The 14026-nt window shown below is 41.7% G+C and overlaps 1 protein-coding gene across 3 annotated transcripts in view; it reads left to right on the top strand.

Moving 5' to 3' along the window:
* LOC106599281 (solute carrier family 12 member 7) overlaps positions 1–14026 on the top strand; it is a 93053-nt gene that overhangs the window by 37700 nt on the left and 41327 nt on the right. The window lies entirely within an intron of this gene.

Here is a 14026-nt window from a genome sequence, read left to right as displayed (position 1 = left end):
GCATGAACCTGAACCTGTCCACCTCTCTTCTCTACACAGTGTCAGATCCCCATTGTCTAATGTATCGCTGTAGTCTGATACAACTGATTCCTATGCATTCCCTGTGTGTGTGTGTGTGTAATGAACAGAGCAGACAGCCAGTACATGGTGATGGATGGTTCAACCACTGCCCTTGTCTTCTCTTTGGAAAACTGCCTTGCTTTCCTCAGCCAGCACATTTTACAATAGGCTGGGTGTCTATTGTCTGTAGTGTGTTAGTCTCGCTTTGCCAAACTTATGTTGTTAGACACAGCGACTGTGGTAGACTACTGTAGGGCAAACTAACTATGGCTTGAAAGGAATGAAGAGACTCCAATGATTGAGAAATGGTGCTCTTTTCATTGAAACTCTCTTGGGATGTAGCATCACATCTAATTTACAAGGAAGTCTGTAATGGAAATGGATGATGCATTGTGTTGATAAATGGCATCATTGCGAACCTCCTTTATGGAACAGTGTCTGCTCTTAGTTTTGAATACTAGGCTGCACTTTATAATTAGATGGTTCATTATGATGACATTAGACGCAATTTCCTTAGTAGTATGACAAAACACTGGTGAGCACCTCTCGTCTTAGACAGTTGGGGGAGCAATCATGGGAAAATAACATTATCGCAAAGAGAAAGTTGTTTCAAGCTAATTTGACCTTTTGATTATCATACTGTACAGGATGTCTACAGTGCAGACCTTAGTGTCAGTCTCATTGACCAGTGTCATCAGCAGCCTCATCCGGTACACATGATGGCATTGGTTACTCTGATTCCAGTAGCTTTGTGTGTGCTACCAGCAGGTTGCCTGTCATAACATTTACTCAGCTACAGGGGTGGGAATTCTCTAGTGTGCAATGCTGCTCTTGTTCTATTCCTGATTTCATATCAGATTATTTAAACAGAGATCAGCTCTTTGGCAGTTAAACAGTGAGACGTCTGTTGCTGTAAACAGCCACAGAATTCTTCAAAGGCACCGCTGGTGCTGACACACTGGAGCAGAACTGAGTACATATGGTAATCTGAGAGGGGAAGGTCATCTGACGTCCTGAAGGTTACAGACAGTGCTGCTTTTTCAGCCTTCGTAGCACAGACAAAGGCACAAAATCCCACAGGACACATGGCAATGACAATCAACAAAACTCTGGAGATGATTTATTGACCTGTAGCAGGGCAAAGTGAACAACGGAATATTGGTTGTTTCCTAAGACAAGTATGACTGAAAATGTTAAGTGCTTTGGTCAAGTGGAAGAAACTCCCAGGAAATCCATAGTGATTCAAAAGACAAACGTTCAGATTCTCTAGACAACTGCATTTAAGCATTTCTTCACCTCTGTTTTGAGTCAGTGACACTGTTTTTTGAAATCAGGTGAATACTGATATTGAAACCAATCAGGGAGTGAGAATTCCTAACCCTTTGAAAAATAAGTCCTTTCACCAATCTTTGTCCTTCTATTGCCTTAGAGAAGTTGCCAGTAAGCATAAATACTCCAAAGGTAACCTCATTGCAGAAGAGGTTGTAGCGCTCAAAGGTCTACAAAATCACTGTAATCTTGTAGTTTGCCCTGCTGATAAGGGTGGCACTGTTGTGGTACAAAGTTATGAACAGTATCACATGGCCATTATGAGTCATTTGAACAATAGAGAATTAAATGTCCCCTTACGTGCAAACCCTACAGATTGTATTGAGATTAACATTGATGCATATATTAAGTGCTTTAGTCCATGGTTGGATTACTGAAAATGAGAGATTTCCTCATCACCCAGAATGTGCAGTTTACTATGGCCTACCTAAGAAACTGTCTGACCCTCCACTGAGGCATATAGTAAAATGATAGCCTCACGGAACCCCTATCCCAATTTTGTAGGTTTTTTATTTATTTTTTCATAAAAAAAGTTGGTTCCTCCCCTCCCAGCATTCTTGGGCGACACCAATGATGTGCTAAAGATCCTTGAGAATGTCAAAGTTGAATCTAATGACATACTTGTAACTATGGATGTTCAAATTCTTTATACAAACATCCCCTATGCAGGAGGCCTAGAAGCCCTCTCCCGCTATCTAACTTTGATCGGGGCAATCACGATGAGGAGCCACAGTGGCTTGTGGGTCTGCGTACCAGCATCCATCCACCCCTTGCAAGCAAAACATTTTAGCGGCCCTTCTCGTGACAGCGATTTATCTTTATTTTCTGAATTTTTGTAGTTAATTTCCTGCAAGTCTGCACATTTTTCCATGGGGCAGAGAGAACATTTAACTAATTGCATGCAATTCTACTCATTTTGCCATGGGGCGTAGAGGAAAAATGTACAGTTTTACAGCTACAAAAATATGAACGCAACACGTAAAGTGTCGGTCCCATATTTACTGAGACGAAATAAAAGATCCCAGAAGTATTCCATATGCACAAAAAGTTTATCTCAGAATTTGTGCATAAATTCGTTTACATCCTTGTTCGTGAGCATTTCTCCTTTGCCAAGATAATCCATCAACCTGACAGCTGTAGCATATCAGGAAGCTGATTAAACAGTATGATCATTAATAGGGCTGACCCCAACTAAAAACAAATCTTAGTAAACCAAAAGTCGCCTGTTCTTTCGACCAATCGATTGGTCTACATTTTTGACTATGTATTTTTCCATATACAGTCACACTGTGTTTTTAATAAAATCAAACATATGCATTGAGCTTGTCTGATTCTTTAAGCTTACGGTTTGATGAAATAAGACAAATGCCTGAAGAGGGTGCCAGAGATCTAGATAATCAGAATAAAAAAAAACAACCTGACCCAACTATTCCATTCCCGCTCCTGCTGGCTTTAGCAGATTCTGCCATTATTCTCCAGACGTTTCCGGTAATAGGCTACATGAGAAATCGGCAACTTTGGAATGCCAATTTATCTTACCATTTCTACCGATCTGCGTGCCAGTTATGATTTGCATATGCTCATTTTCGTGAAACTTTCATTTAATTTATAGTAACGTCTTCATGTCTCAATCATTGTCATGTGGTCAATCATAATTCGATCTAGATCTAAATGAAAATGATGCTAACCTAAAATAACTCCTATTGCCTTTGCCAACTATGTAAAAAATCCGAGTGGATACGTCATCAGAGTGCGCAGCTGAACACTGTATGCTGGAAAACACTCGGTTTGTTATTTTTGATTAAAACAAAACCGCTATTCATTAACCCTTTCACACGTACCATCACACAGGTGTGATCATTCTACAGTGGTCCCTGAAGCGTACGATCACACCTGTGTGATTAGAACGCTTATTTAGAATGGCCAGTTTCGAATGACGCAACAATCAGCATTTGAGCTGGCCACTGTTTTTTCAGAAACTATTTACACAAACACAGTCCTTACAAAGTTATGTCCGGAATGTGAGCGTTTTTATTTTTGGATAGTTATGTGAATATCTGAACATTGTATCTATAGCATAACACAATAATCCAAACCGGAAAAATGTAGCCTAAATTTGTCCTAACGCTAAATGAGGAAATACTGACGCAACACAAGCAGTCATATTTTTATAACGCTTGGCTGACATAAAGTAGAATATGAATTAGCTAATAGCAATTACTATGTATAATTAATCACATCACGGGTGAGCTCACCATTGATCGAAATAGAGTAAAACACTTTCTAGAAATCGAAAGTAATCCAACGATGATTAGTTTCAGCGCGCCGCCATGAGTTTGGTCTATTTTATAGTATGCGTGTTGAAGGGGTGTGTCGTCTACCATCGTTCACACCCCACCATTCACTTCCTGAAGTTCTCAAAAAATGAGTGGACCCTTACTCACCTCATTTTGTTATAGCATCTTTGGTCCGACAGACCAGAGATCTAGAAACCCAGAATGCATTGTATGTCAACAAACATGGCTCCACACATAGCTGGAATTAGCTTAGCTCATCATAATCAGTACAACCTTCATAAAAGTATTTTACACACATAATAAGAAGAATTGGAATGCATGATTTATCACCGGGACTTGAAAACGTGAATAAAACATAAAATATATCAATTACCACACAAAACATTTTCTGATAGTGATTTATTGATTCAAGTGGCGCGTGCGGGCAGTCATTCACGTACCTCTCACTCCCACTCTGAGCCATTCAGTGTTGTTGTTGTTTATGCATGTTGCTAGTGAGCTAAGCTGTAGCATTAGCAGTGACTTTCAAAAGGAGACAACTCGCATGTGGAAATTCTGGAGATTTAAAAAAAATTCTGACAATGAGTCTGAGTATGAAAGTCAAGAATCAGATTCTGACAGTGACAGTGAGGAGCTGCCCCCCAGCCATTGAGAACCCTGAATCTGAGGACTCCTTGTCCACTGACAAAGTCCCAGTTCCCTTTGAAGATGCTGGTGGTGATGGTAGCAGACCGACAGTGGATGAAGTACAGGAGTTCTGTGGTAGCCGGGAGGCCACCAGCCATTTCACCCCTCCTGGCCCTGCTGTTTGCTTTGATGAGTCCCAGTCTGGAGTGCAACACCCCTTGACATTTCCATCTGAGGCAGAGTGCTTCAAGTTGTTTCTGACAGAGGAGCTGGTGGGAGACATAGTAGAGGAGACCAATCGCTATGCCTTGGAGCTACAGGAGAAGAGAGAGCCAGGAATGGGGGGACAACCACAATTAGTGAAATGTATACCTTCCTGGTGACAGTCCTCATGGGGATAGTAAAGAAGAACTCCCTAAGAGAATACTAGAGCAGAGATCCTATGTTTGCAACTCCCTTCTTTGCCACCCTCTTTTCCCAAGATTGCTTCCTAGTTCTGCTGCGATGCCTGCATTTCGTCAACAATGCTACTGCCATCCTAAATTACCCGTTATACAAAATAAGAAATGTTCTTGCCAGCCTGACAATAGCATTTGGTTGAGTCTTTGTGCCATACAAGGACCTAGCATTGATGAGTATGAGGGACTTGGGGTGTCCGGGTCCGTGGTGATGACCATGCTGGCTCCTCATCTCAGCAAGGGTCACACTTTGTATGTGGACAATTGTTACAGCAGTCCCACACTCTTCCAGCATCTGCTCTCCAACAGCACAGGGGCCTGTGGCACAGTCCGGTCAAACAGGAAGGGGATGTCTGCATTTGGATGCAGAGAGGGGAGGTGGAGTTGAAGGAGAACGGTCAACAGCTGGCAGTAAAGTGGCATGACAAACGAGACATCAATGTCCTCTCCACTGTCCATACAGCAACCATGTCGGCCACAGGGAAGGTGGACCACCTGATGGGAGAGAGAAACATCAAACCAGAATGCGTGCTTGACTATAACCTCAAAATGGGGGCAGTGGATAAGGCGGACATGATAAACAGCTTTGTGGAATGCACACAACCAAGTGGTATAAGAAGATATTTTTCCATCTGATCGACGCATCCCTCAATGGCCACATAGTTCACTGCCAACTAACAGGTGACATGATTACTGAACAAGGGATTTTTTGTAATTGGACATACAGTTCACATGCAAATCACATACAGAAACTATTATAACGTAATAAGACACTCACTTTGATAGAAACACAGCCTGGATTTGAACCAGGGTGTCTGTAGTGACGCCTCTAGCACTGAGATGCTGTGCCTTAGACAGCTGCGCCACTTGGGAGTCATAAGGCCAGAGTAGCTTCAAAGTTTAGTTTATTAAAGCGACCATTTTTAAAAAACAAGCACACACAACTTGAAAAAGCCATACATGCACATGAGTAAAATCATCAAGGATAACACACAAAGTCTGGGACTTATTTCCATTGTGGTCCTCTTGAGACAATGTGGATAGACAAGATCGAACACAGTTAAACATGGTGTGGTAGTGAAATAATAAAACAAAAATGCAGAAGAACATCTATCTCATCACAAAATTCAACACAAACTAATACTTCTCTGATGCAATTAGCATTGTTTTCCAGAGCTAATATAAGAATGTAGCTAGCTACTAAGGCATTGAGTATAACACCATAAAGGTTATGAAATGAGTAACGTTACCTCTCGTGTCCGCGGTTATAAGGAATATACACACAAATATTATGCTACAGTGGAAACGACATAACATGACATGCAGAACTATTATAACGTAATAAGGCACTTACTTTGATAGAAACGCACACATTTCCAAAGTTATTATTGGTAATGAAAACGACTATGACTGCGATGCGGACAACAGACGGAAAATGTGAACACGGGTGTACAGGACGGGAGATGCGCAAATGTCTGGAGACTTGAACTGCACTAACAATTGGGAAGTGCTTGGGGAATTTTGTCCGGGTCACAAATGTCAAAAGAATTAATTGGTCTGTAAAAATGACTACTTTTTTTGTGAATGAATGAGGAGGCGGACCACACCACAATTCAAACTGTTAGAAAATAAGAAAACTTGTTAGAAAATAATTTGAAATTGACAAGTTGAAAACAGCCTATAAATAAAAACAGGATGCGTGTCTTGGTTTGAGGGCAGCGCGGATTAAATATACTGTTGCGTAACAATCACATTCTGGAAATGAGAGAACATTCTAACATCACATGAATAAAAAAAACTCAGGGGAAGAGAACTTAACCTCTTACATCTAGACGTTCCGCTAGCGGAACACCTGCTCCAATATCCAATGATAGGCGTGGCGCGAATTACAAATTCCTAAAAAATACAAAAACTTCCATTTTTCAAACATATGACTATTTTACAGCATTTTAAAGACGAGACTCTCCTTTATCTAACCACACTGTCCGATTTTCAAAAAGGCTTTACAGCGAAAGCAAAACATTAGATTATGTCAGCAGAGTACCCAGCCAGAAATACAATTTTCAAGCTAGCATATAATGTCACAAAAAACAAAACCACAGCTAAATGCAGCACTAACCTTTGATGATCTTCATCAGATGACACGCCTAGGACATTATGTTATACAATACATGCATGTTTTGTTCAATCAAGTTCATATTTATATCAAAAACCAGCTTTTTACATTAGCATGTGACGTTCAGAACTAGCATACCCCCCGCAAACCTCCGGTGAATTTACTAATTTACTCACGATAAACGTTCACAAAAAACATGACAATTATTTTAAGAATTATAGATACAGAACTCCTTTGTGCAATCGAGGTGTCCGATTTTAAAATGGCTTTTCGGTGAAAGCACATTTTGCAATATTCTGAGTCGATAGCCCGGCCATCACAGGCTAGCTATTTAGACACCCACCAAGTTTAGCCCTGACCAAACTCCGATTTACTATTAGAAAAGTTTGATTAACTTTGGTGTTCTTCGTCAGAATGCACTCCCAGGACTGCTACTTCAATAACAAATGTTGGTTTGGTTCAAAATAATCCATAGTTGTATCCAAATAGCGGTGTTTTGTTCGTGCGTTCAAGACACTATCCGAAGTGTAAATAAGGGTCACGCGCACGACGCATTTCGTGACAAAAAATGTTTAAATATTCCATTACCGTACTTCGAAGCATGTCAACCGCTGTTTAAAATCAATTTTTATGCCATTTTTCTCGTAAAAAAGCGATAATATTCCGACTGGGAAAGCGTGTTTACGTACAAAGAGAGAGAAAATAAAAGCATGGGATCCCCTCGTGCACGAGCCTGAGTCTCATAGTACTGTGACCGGCCACTATCCAAACGCGCTACTGTTTTTCAGCCAGAGCCTGCAAAGCCACGATTCAGCTTTTTGACGCCTTCTGAGAGCCCATGGGAGCCGTAGGAAGTGTCACGTAACAGCAGAGATCCCCTGTTTTGGATAGAGATAATCAAGAAGGCCAAGAAATGGTCAGACAGGGTACTTCCTGTACAGAATCTTCTCAGGTTTTGGCCTGCCAAATGAGTTCTGTTATACTCACAGACACCATTCAAACAGTTTTAGAAACGTTGGAGTGTTTTCTATCCAAAGCTAACAATTATATGCATATTCTTGTTTCTGGGCAGGAGTAATAATCAGATTATATCGGGTACGTTTTTTATCCGGCCGTGAAAATACTGCCCCCTAGCCATAACAGGTTAAATAAAGGTGAAATAAAAAAATTAATTACTCCCTTCACAGAACAGCGCAAACTGGCTTTAACCAGAATAGAAAGAGTGGGAGGCCCCTGTGCACAACTGAGCAAGAGGACAAGTACATTAGTGTCTAGTTTGAGAAACAGACTCCTCACAAGTCCTCAACTGGCAGCTTCATTAGTATAGTACCCGCAAAACACCAGTCTCAATGACAACAGTGAAGAGGCGACTCCGGGATGCTGGCCTTCTAGGCAGAGTTGCAAAGAAAAAGACATATCTCAGACTGGCCAATAAAAATGAAAGATTAAGGTGGGCAAAATAACACAGACACTGGACAGAGGAACTCTGCCTAGAAGGCCAGCATGTTTTTCTTAGAAATGTCTTTTTTTTTTTAAATGTATGTGGCCCCAAATTTTTGAATGGTAGTGTATGTCGTGTAGAAATCCGAAGAGGGTGGCCAGCAGAGATAGGTGGGAGGGGCTGATGGTTGGGATGTGGAATTGGAGACAAGTGGGAGTGGAGTTGATGGGTGGGAGATTGAATGCTGGTCAAAGAAAAAAAAAAAAAAAAAAAATATATAATAAAATGTACGTTTGAATGATACTGAGGGGCAGTGTTTTTACAGCTAATGCCGGTTTGCCTGAGGCTGATGCCGTGCAGGTGTTTGTACACATGCATATACACACACTCTCATTCAATACACACATACACGGACACACACACGTTAATACTGCCAGACATGCAATCAAACATATACAGTTGGCCTTGCTGTTATGATTTTGGTTGTCCTTGATGTCCTTATTTTTATTTTTTTTGTGTTGTTGTTTCTGTTTTCCTTTTTCTTTTTTCTCTTTAGTTAATTTTGTTGGTGCATGGGGGGGGGGGATTAAAAAACATGTAAAAAAATAAATATCCTTTGGGATTGTGGGAGGGGTCTCAGATGGTTGAGGGGCAGCTCTTGGGGAACTGTGGGGGGATCTTGGAGGGTTCGGGTCCCCGTTTTTGGCCTTGTGGGAGATATGTCGACGTGCCCTTGAGCAGGGCATTGACCCTGGATGCTTCTGTGTGTTGCTCTGAATGGGAGTCTGTTGGATGACTGGTGTGGTATAGTTGTTGCGCGGCTTCACTGCACGTATATTGTATGTTTTGGATAGTAAAAAATAAATAAAATACTATTCAAAATAGCCTACATAAAGCCAACAAATAAAAACATTGCAGGTAGAAAATATCCTGATAAAAATAAATGTCCTATAAATCACATTGGCTACACATGGCCTCTATGCAATGAACTTGAAACATTGTATTAACTTGGGTCCAGCCCTGAAGATTGTCCAAGCAAACATGCAACATTGTATAAAATATTCTAGGCCCTCGGAGTTTCCTGCTCCAGTGAGCTCGGGACAGACAGAGCTGTAGGCTATTTCTGCAAGGGATAAGAAGCAGTGCTTGACTTGGGCAGGAGCTCACTGGAGCTGAGTACCAGCACCACAGATTTTCTACTACTTGAGCTCCTGTTTCTCTTTATAGAATATAGTATTGTGGAGCTCCTGCACCCAAATATAAACAGTACCAGCATCCAAAATGAGTACCAAAACCCATTTCAGTCCAAGTCAAGCACTGATAAGTAATCAGGTAGGCCTATTTTAAAACCTTTCCACTGGATCAGTGTGTGATGTTTTTCCCTTTCACGTAAGTGGTTATCGAAAGGTAGAGAGCTGGAAATATTTTTCAAATGCATTGAGGAACTATTGTAATTCTCAATGGATGTAAAAACAGACTTTGTTTGCTTGGTGTTTGAGGTGATGCATTAAGCCAATCAGAAATACCATCTGATCCCCAAATAGGCACATTTATACAGTGTATTCGAACCCATTGACTTTTCCCCCCCAAAATTACGTTACAGCCTTTTTCTAAAATGTGTTATTGTTTTTTTCCCCTCATCAATCTACACACGATAACCCATAATGACAAAGCGAAAACCGATTTTTAGACATTTTAGCACATTTATTAAAAATACAAAATGGAAATATTACATTTACATAATTATTCAGACCCTTTACTCAGTACTTTGTTAAAGCACCATTGGCAGCGATTACAGCCTCGAGTCTTCTTGCGTATGCCGCTGCAAGCTTGGCACACCTGTATTTGCGGAGTTTCTCCCATTCTTCTCTCCAGAGATGTTCGATCGGGTTCAAGTCTGGGCTCTGGCTGGGCCACTCAAAGTCATTCAGAGACTTGTCCCAAAGCCATTCCTATATTGTCTTGGCTGTGTGCTTAGGGTAGTTGTCCTGTTGGAAGGGGAACCTTCAACCCAGTTCCTGAGCGCTCTCCGAGTCCCTGCCGCTGAAAGACATCCCCACAGCATGATGCTGCCACCACCATGCTTCACTGTAGGGATGGAGCCAGGTCTCCTCCCAATGTGACACTTGGCATTCAGGCCAGAGTTAAATCTTGGTTTCATCAAACCAGAGAATCTTGTTTCTCATGGGCTGAGAGTCTTTAGGTGCCTTTTGGCAAACTCCAAGCAGGCTGTCATGTGCTTTTTACTGAGGAGTGGCTTCTGTCTGGCCACTCAACCACGAAGGCCTGATTGGTGGAGTGCTGCAGAGATGGTTGTTCTTCTGGAAGTTTCTCCCATCTCCACAGAGGAGCTCTGTCAGAGTGACCATCGGGTTCTTGGTCACCTCCCTGACAAGGCCCTTCTCCCCTGATTGCTCAGTTTGGCTGGGTGGCCAGCTCTGTGAAGAGTCTTGGTGGTTCCAAACTTCTTCCATTTAAGAATGATGGAGGCCGCTGTCTTCTTGGGAACATTCAATGCTGCAGAAATGTTTTGGTACCCTTCACCAGATCTGTGCCTTGACACAATCCTGTCTTGGTGCTCTACAGACAATTCCTTTGACCTCATGCCTTGGTTTTTGCTCTGGCATGTACTGTCAACTGTGGGACCTTAAATAGACAGGTGTGTACCTTTCCAAATCCTGTACAATCAATTGAATTTACCACAAGTGGACTCCAATCAAGTTGTAGAAACATCTCAAGGATGATCAATGGAAACAGGATGCACCGGAGCTCAATTTCGAGTTTCATCGCAAAGGGTCTGAATATTTATGTAAATTAGGTATTTCTGTTAGGGATGCATCGATATGAACTTTTTTTGGCCAATACCGATATCCAATATTTTCCTTGTCAAAAAAATCTGATACCGATATTTAAAATTTTAGCTACCTTTTTTAAAAACATTTTAGTACAGTTAAACAGTTGAAAAACACACACGCTGACCCCAAAAATGATTTTGTTGGCATTTACGTATGTCCCCATTACCAGTAAAACATAAACAAAACCTATTTCTTTCACTTACTTTCTGTGCTGTTTAGTTGTGCATTTGTTCAGTCGTTTAATTCTCAACCAGGATTTCATTATACATGTCTAGCAGTGAAGTTTCAGCTCGTGGCCTCTTCTGTCGTGGGTCCTCTTCCTCGGTATGCACTGTCACTGTGTCTGTTTCCATATTGTCCAGCTGTGTCTAACATTTCACGTAAACCCTGTTTTTTTTGTCTGCATCAAAGTAGCGGTCCTTGTACCTAGCATCGAGCGTGCTGGCAACACAGTAAAGAGGCTCAGAGAGAATGCCACCGAATCGCTTGTTCACAGCCTCTAGTAAATCAAATCAAATTTTATTGGTCACATACAAGTGATTAACATGTTATTGCAGGTGTAGCGAAATGCTTGTGCTTCTAGCTCCGACAGTGCAGAAATATCTAACAAATTACCCAACATATACACACATCTAAGTATGAATGAATTAAGACTATATACATATGGACGGGCGATTTCAGAGCGGAACGGACTAAGATGTATAGAATACAGTATATACATATGAGATGAGTAATGCAAAATATGTAAACATTATTAAAGTGACTAGTGTTCCATTCCTTAAAGTGGCCAGTGATTTCTGGTCTATGCCTATAGGCAGCAGCCTCTAATGTGCTTGTGATGGCTATTTAACAGAATTTAACGGTCTGATGACCTTGAGATAGAAGCTCTTTCTCAGTCTCTCGGTCCCAGCTTTGATGTACCTGTACTGACCTCGCCTTCTGGATGATAGCGGGGTGAACAGGCAGTGGCTCAGGTGGTTGATGTCCTTGATGATCTTTTTGGCCTTCCTGTGACATCGGGTACTGTAGATGTCCTGGAGGGCAGGCAGTGTGCCCTGGGTGACGCGTTGGGCAGACCGCACCACCCACTAGAGAGCCTTGCGGTTGCGAGTGGTACAGTTGCCATACCAGGCCGTGATACAGCTCTACAGGATGCTTTAAATTGTGCATCTGTAAAAGTTTGTCAGAGTTTTGGGTGACAAGCCCAATTTCTTTAGCCTCCTGGGGTTGAAGAGGCGCTGTTACGCCTGCTTCAGCACACTGTCTGTGTGGGTAGTAAAGTACTTTTGCAAGATTTAACCGTATGGGTTTTGTGGTATTGAAAGATACAAATGTTGCATATGGCCTTTTTGTTATCTTCCTTTGGAACTTCAAAATAGATCCACACAGCAGACGTGGGCTAGGTTAGGAATGCTGTGTTGCATGTGTAGCGCTGTATTTGTCGTGGCGTCATTACATCATCTATCTACGTTATATTGGTATGCACGTCAGCTTTGACATCGGTTTTGCACATCGCTGATAAACTAGACATCGGGCCGATGTTGGCATTTTTAGCTAATATCGGCCTATTCCGATATGCTTACTGATTTTTATATCGTGCATCTATAATTTAAGTTTTTTTAAAAATAAGCAACAATTTCTCAACCTGTTTTATGGTGTATTGTGTTAAGATTGAGCAAATCAGTTTTAGAGAAAAGCTGTAACGTAACAAAATGTGGAAAAAGTCAAGGGGTCTGAATACTTTCTCACTGTATGCCTACATTTGCGCGCAGGCCATGTAGCCTTTCGGCCTACTTCTATGCGTGTGTGTCCTTACTCAACATTAACAGGAGCGCTCAAACAAAAGACAATTCGCTAAATTGACAAAACTCATAAATGGAGTGAAATTAACCAAAACTTGTTTCTTGCAACATTTTCCAGAGTGCACAACCTATGCTACAGTTTATCCACTCCTGAAATGATAATGGGAGTCCTGGAATAATAATACTGAATGCATTAACAGAAATGACTGTAACCAAAGTAACCAACATTGTAGATTAGGAATGAACAGTAAATGTACTACTGGTGATATATGTAATGGAGAATTGAAATAACACTAACAATTCACACAATGAAGTTATGAAACAATGAATGTGCAAAAATTGGCAGGAGAGACCGCATTCTGGAGAGAGAAGTGCATTGTGCATCTGTAGCGCGTGGTCAATCCTACATCTGCATTGGCCATGCAGCATTTACGGTGATACGGCCTCAGCAGAAGTCGGGGCATTCATACTTCTTGCACTTTGCGGAGCAGTGCAGAGCGTTTGTCAAGGAAGTGAGTTTGTGTTTTCTCCAGGATGTACCGCCCCCACCTACAGTCAACCAATCATGTCAATGCGGAGCTATACAGAGGCCTGTGCATTGTTTAAAAATCTGGAAAGCGCATGTCGATGCGGTATGGAGCTCGATTTGGCCTTTGCATGCCTCTGGAGGCTCCGCAATTGTGTCACACTCTCCATATGGAGGCTCCAACCACATTTTCGGATCAAGCATAAATTGGCTTTTAGTCTAGGCTTCCACAAGGGATTAGTTCACTGAGATGGGCGCAAATATATATTTGTTACTGCTCGACTAAAACAATCTCGGTCGACCAACAGCCTAACAACCAAACAATCGACCAGTCGACTAATTGGGGTCAGCACTAATCATTACACCGGTGCACCTTGTGCTGGGGACAATAAAAGACCACTGTAAAATGTGCAGTTTTGTCACACAGCACAATGCCGCAGATGTCTCAAGTTTTGAGGGAGTGTGCAATTGGCATGCTGACTGCAGGAATGTCCACCAGAGCTGTTGCCTGAGAT

The sequence above is a fragment of the Salmo salar genome, chromosome ssa03 (assembly GCF_905237065.1).
Source record: "Salmo salar chromosome ssa03, Ssal_v3.1, whole genome shotgun sequence".
Lineage (NCBI taxonomy): Eukaryota > Metazoa > Chordata > Actinopteri > Salmoniformes > Salmonidae > Salmo > Salmo salar.
This window is presented reverse-complemented; position numbering and strand designations above follow the sequence as displayed.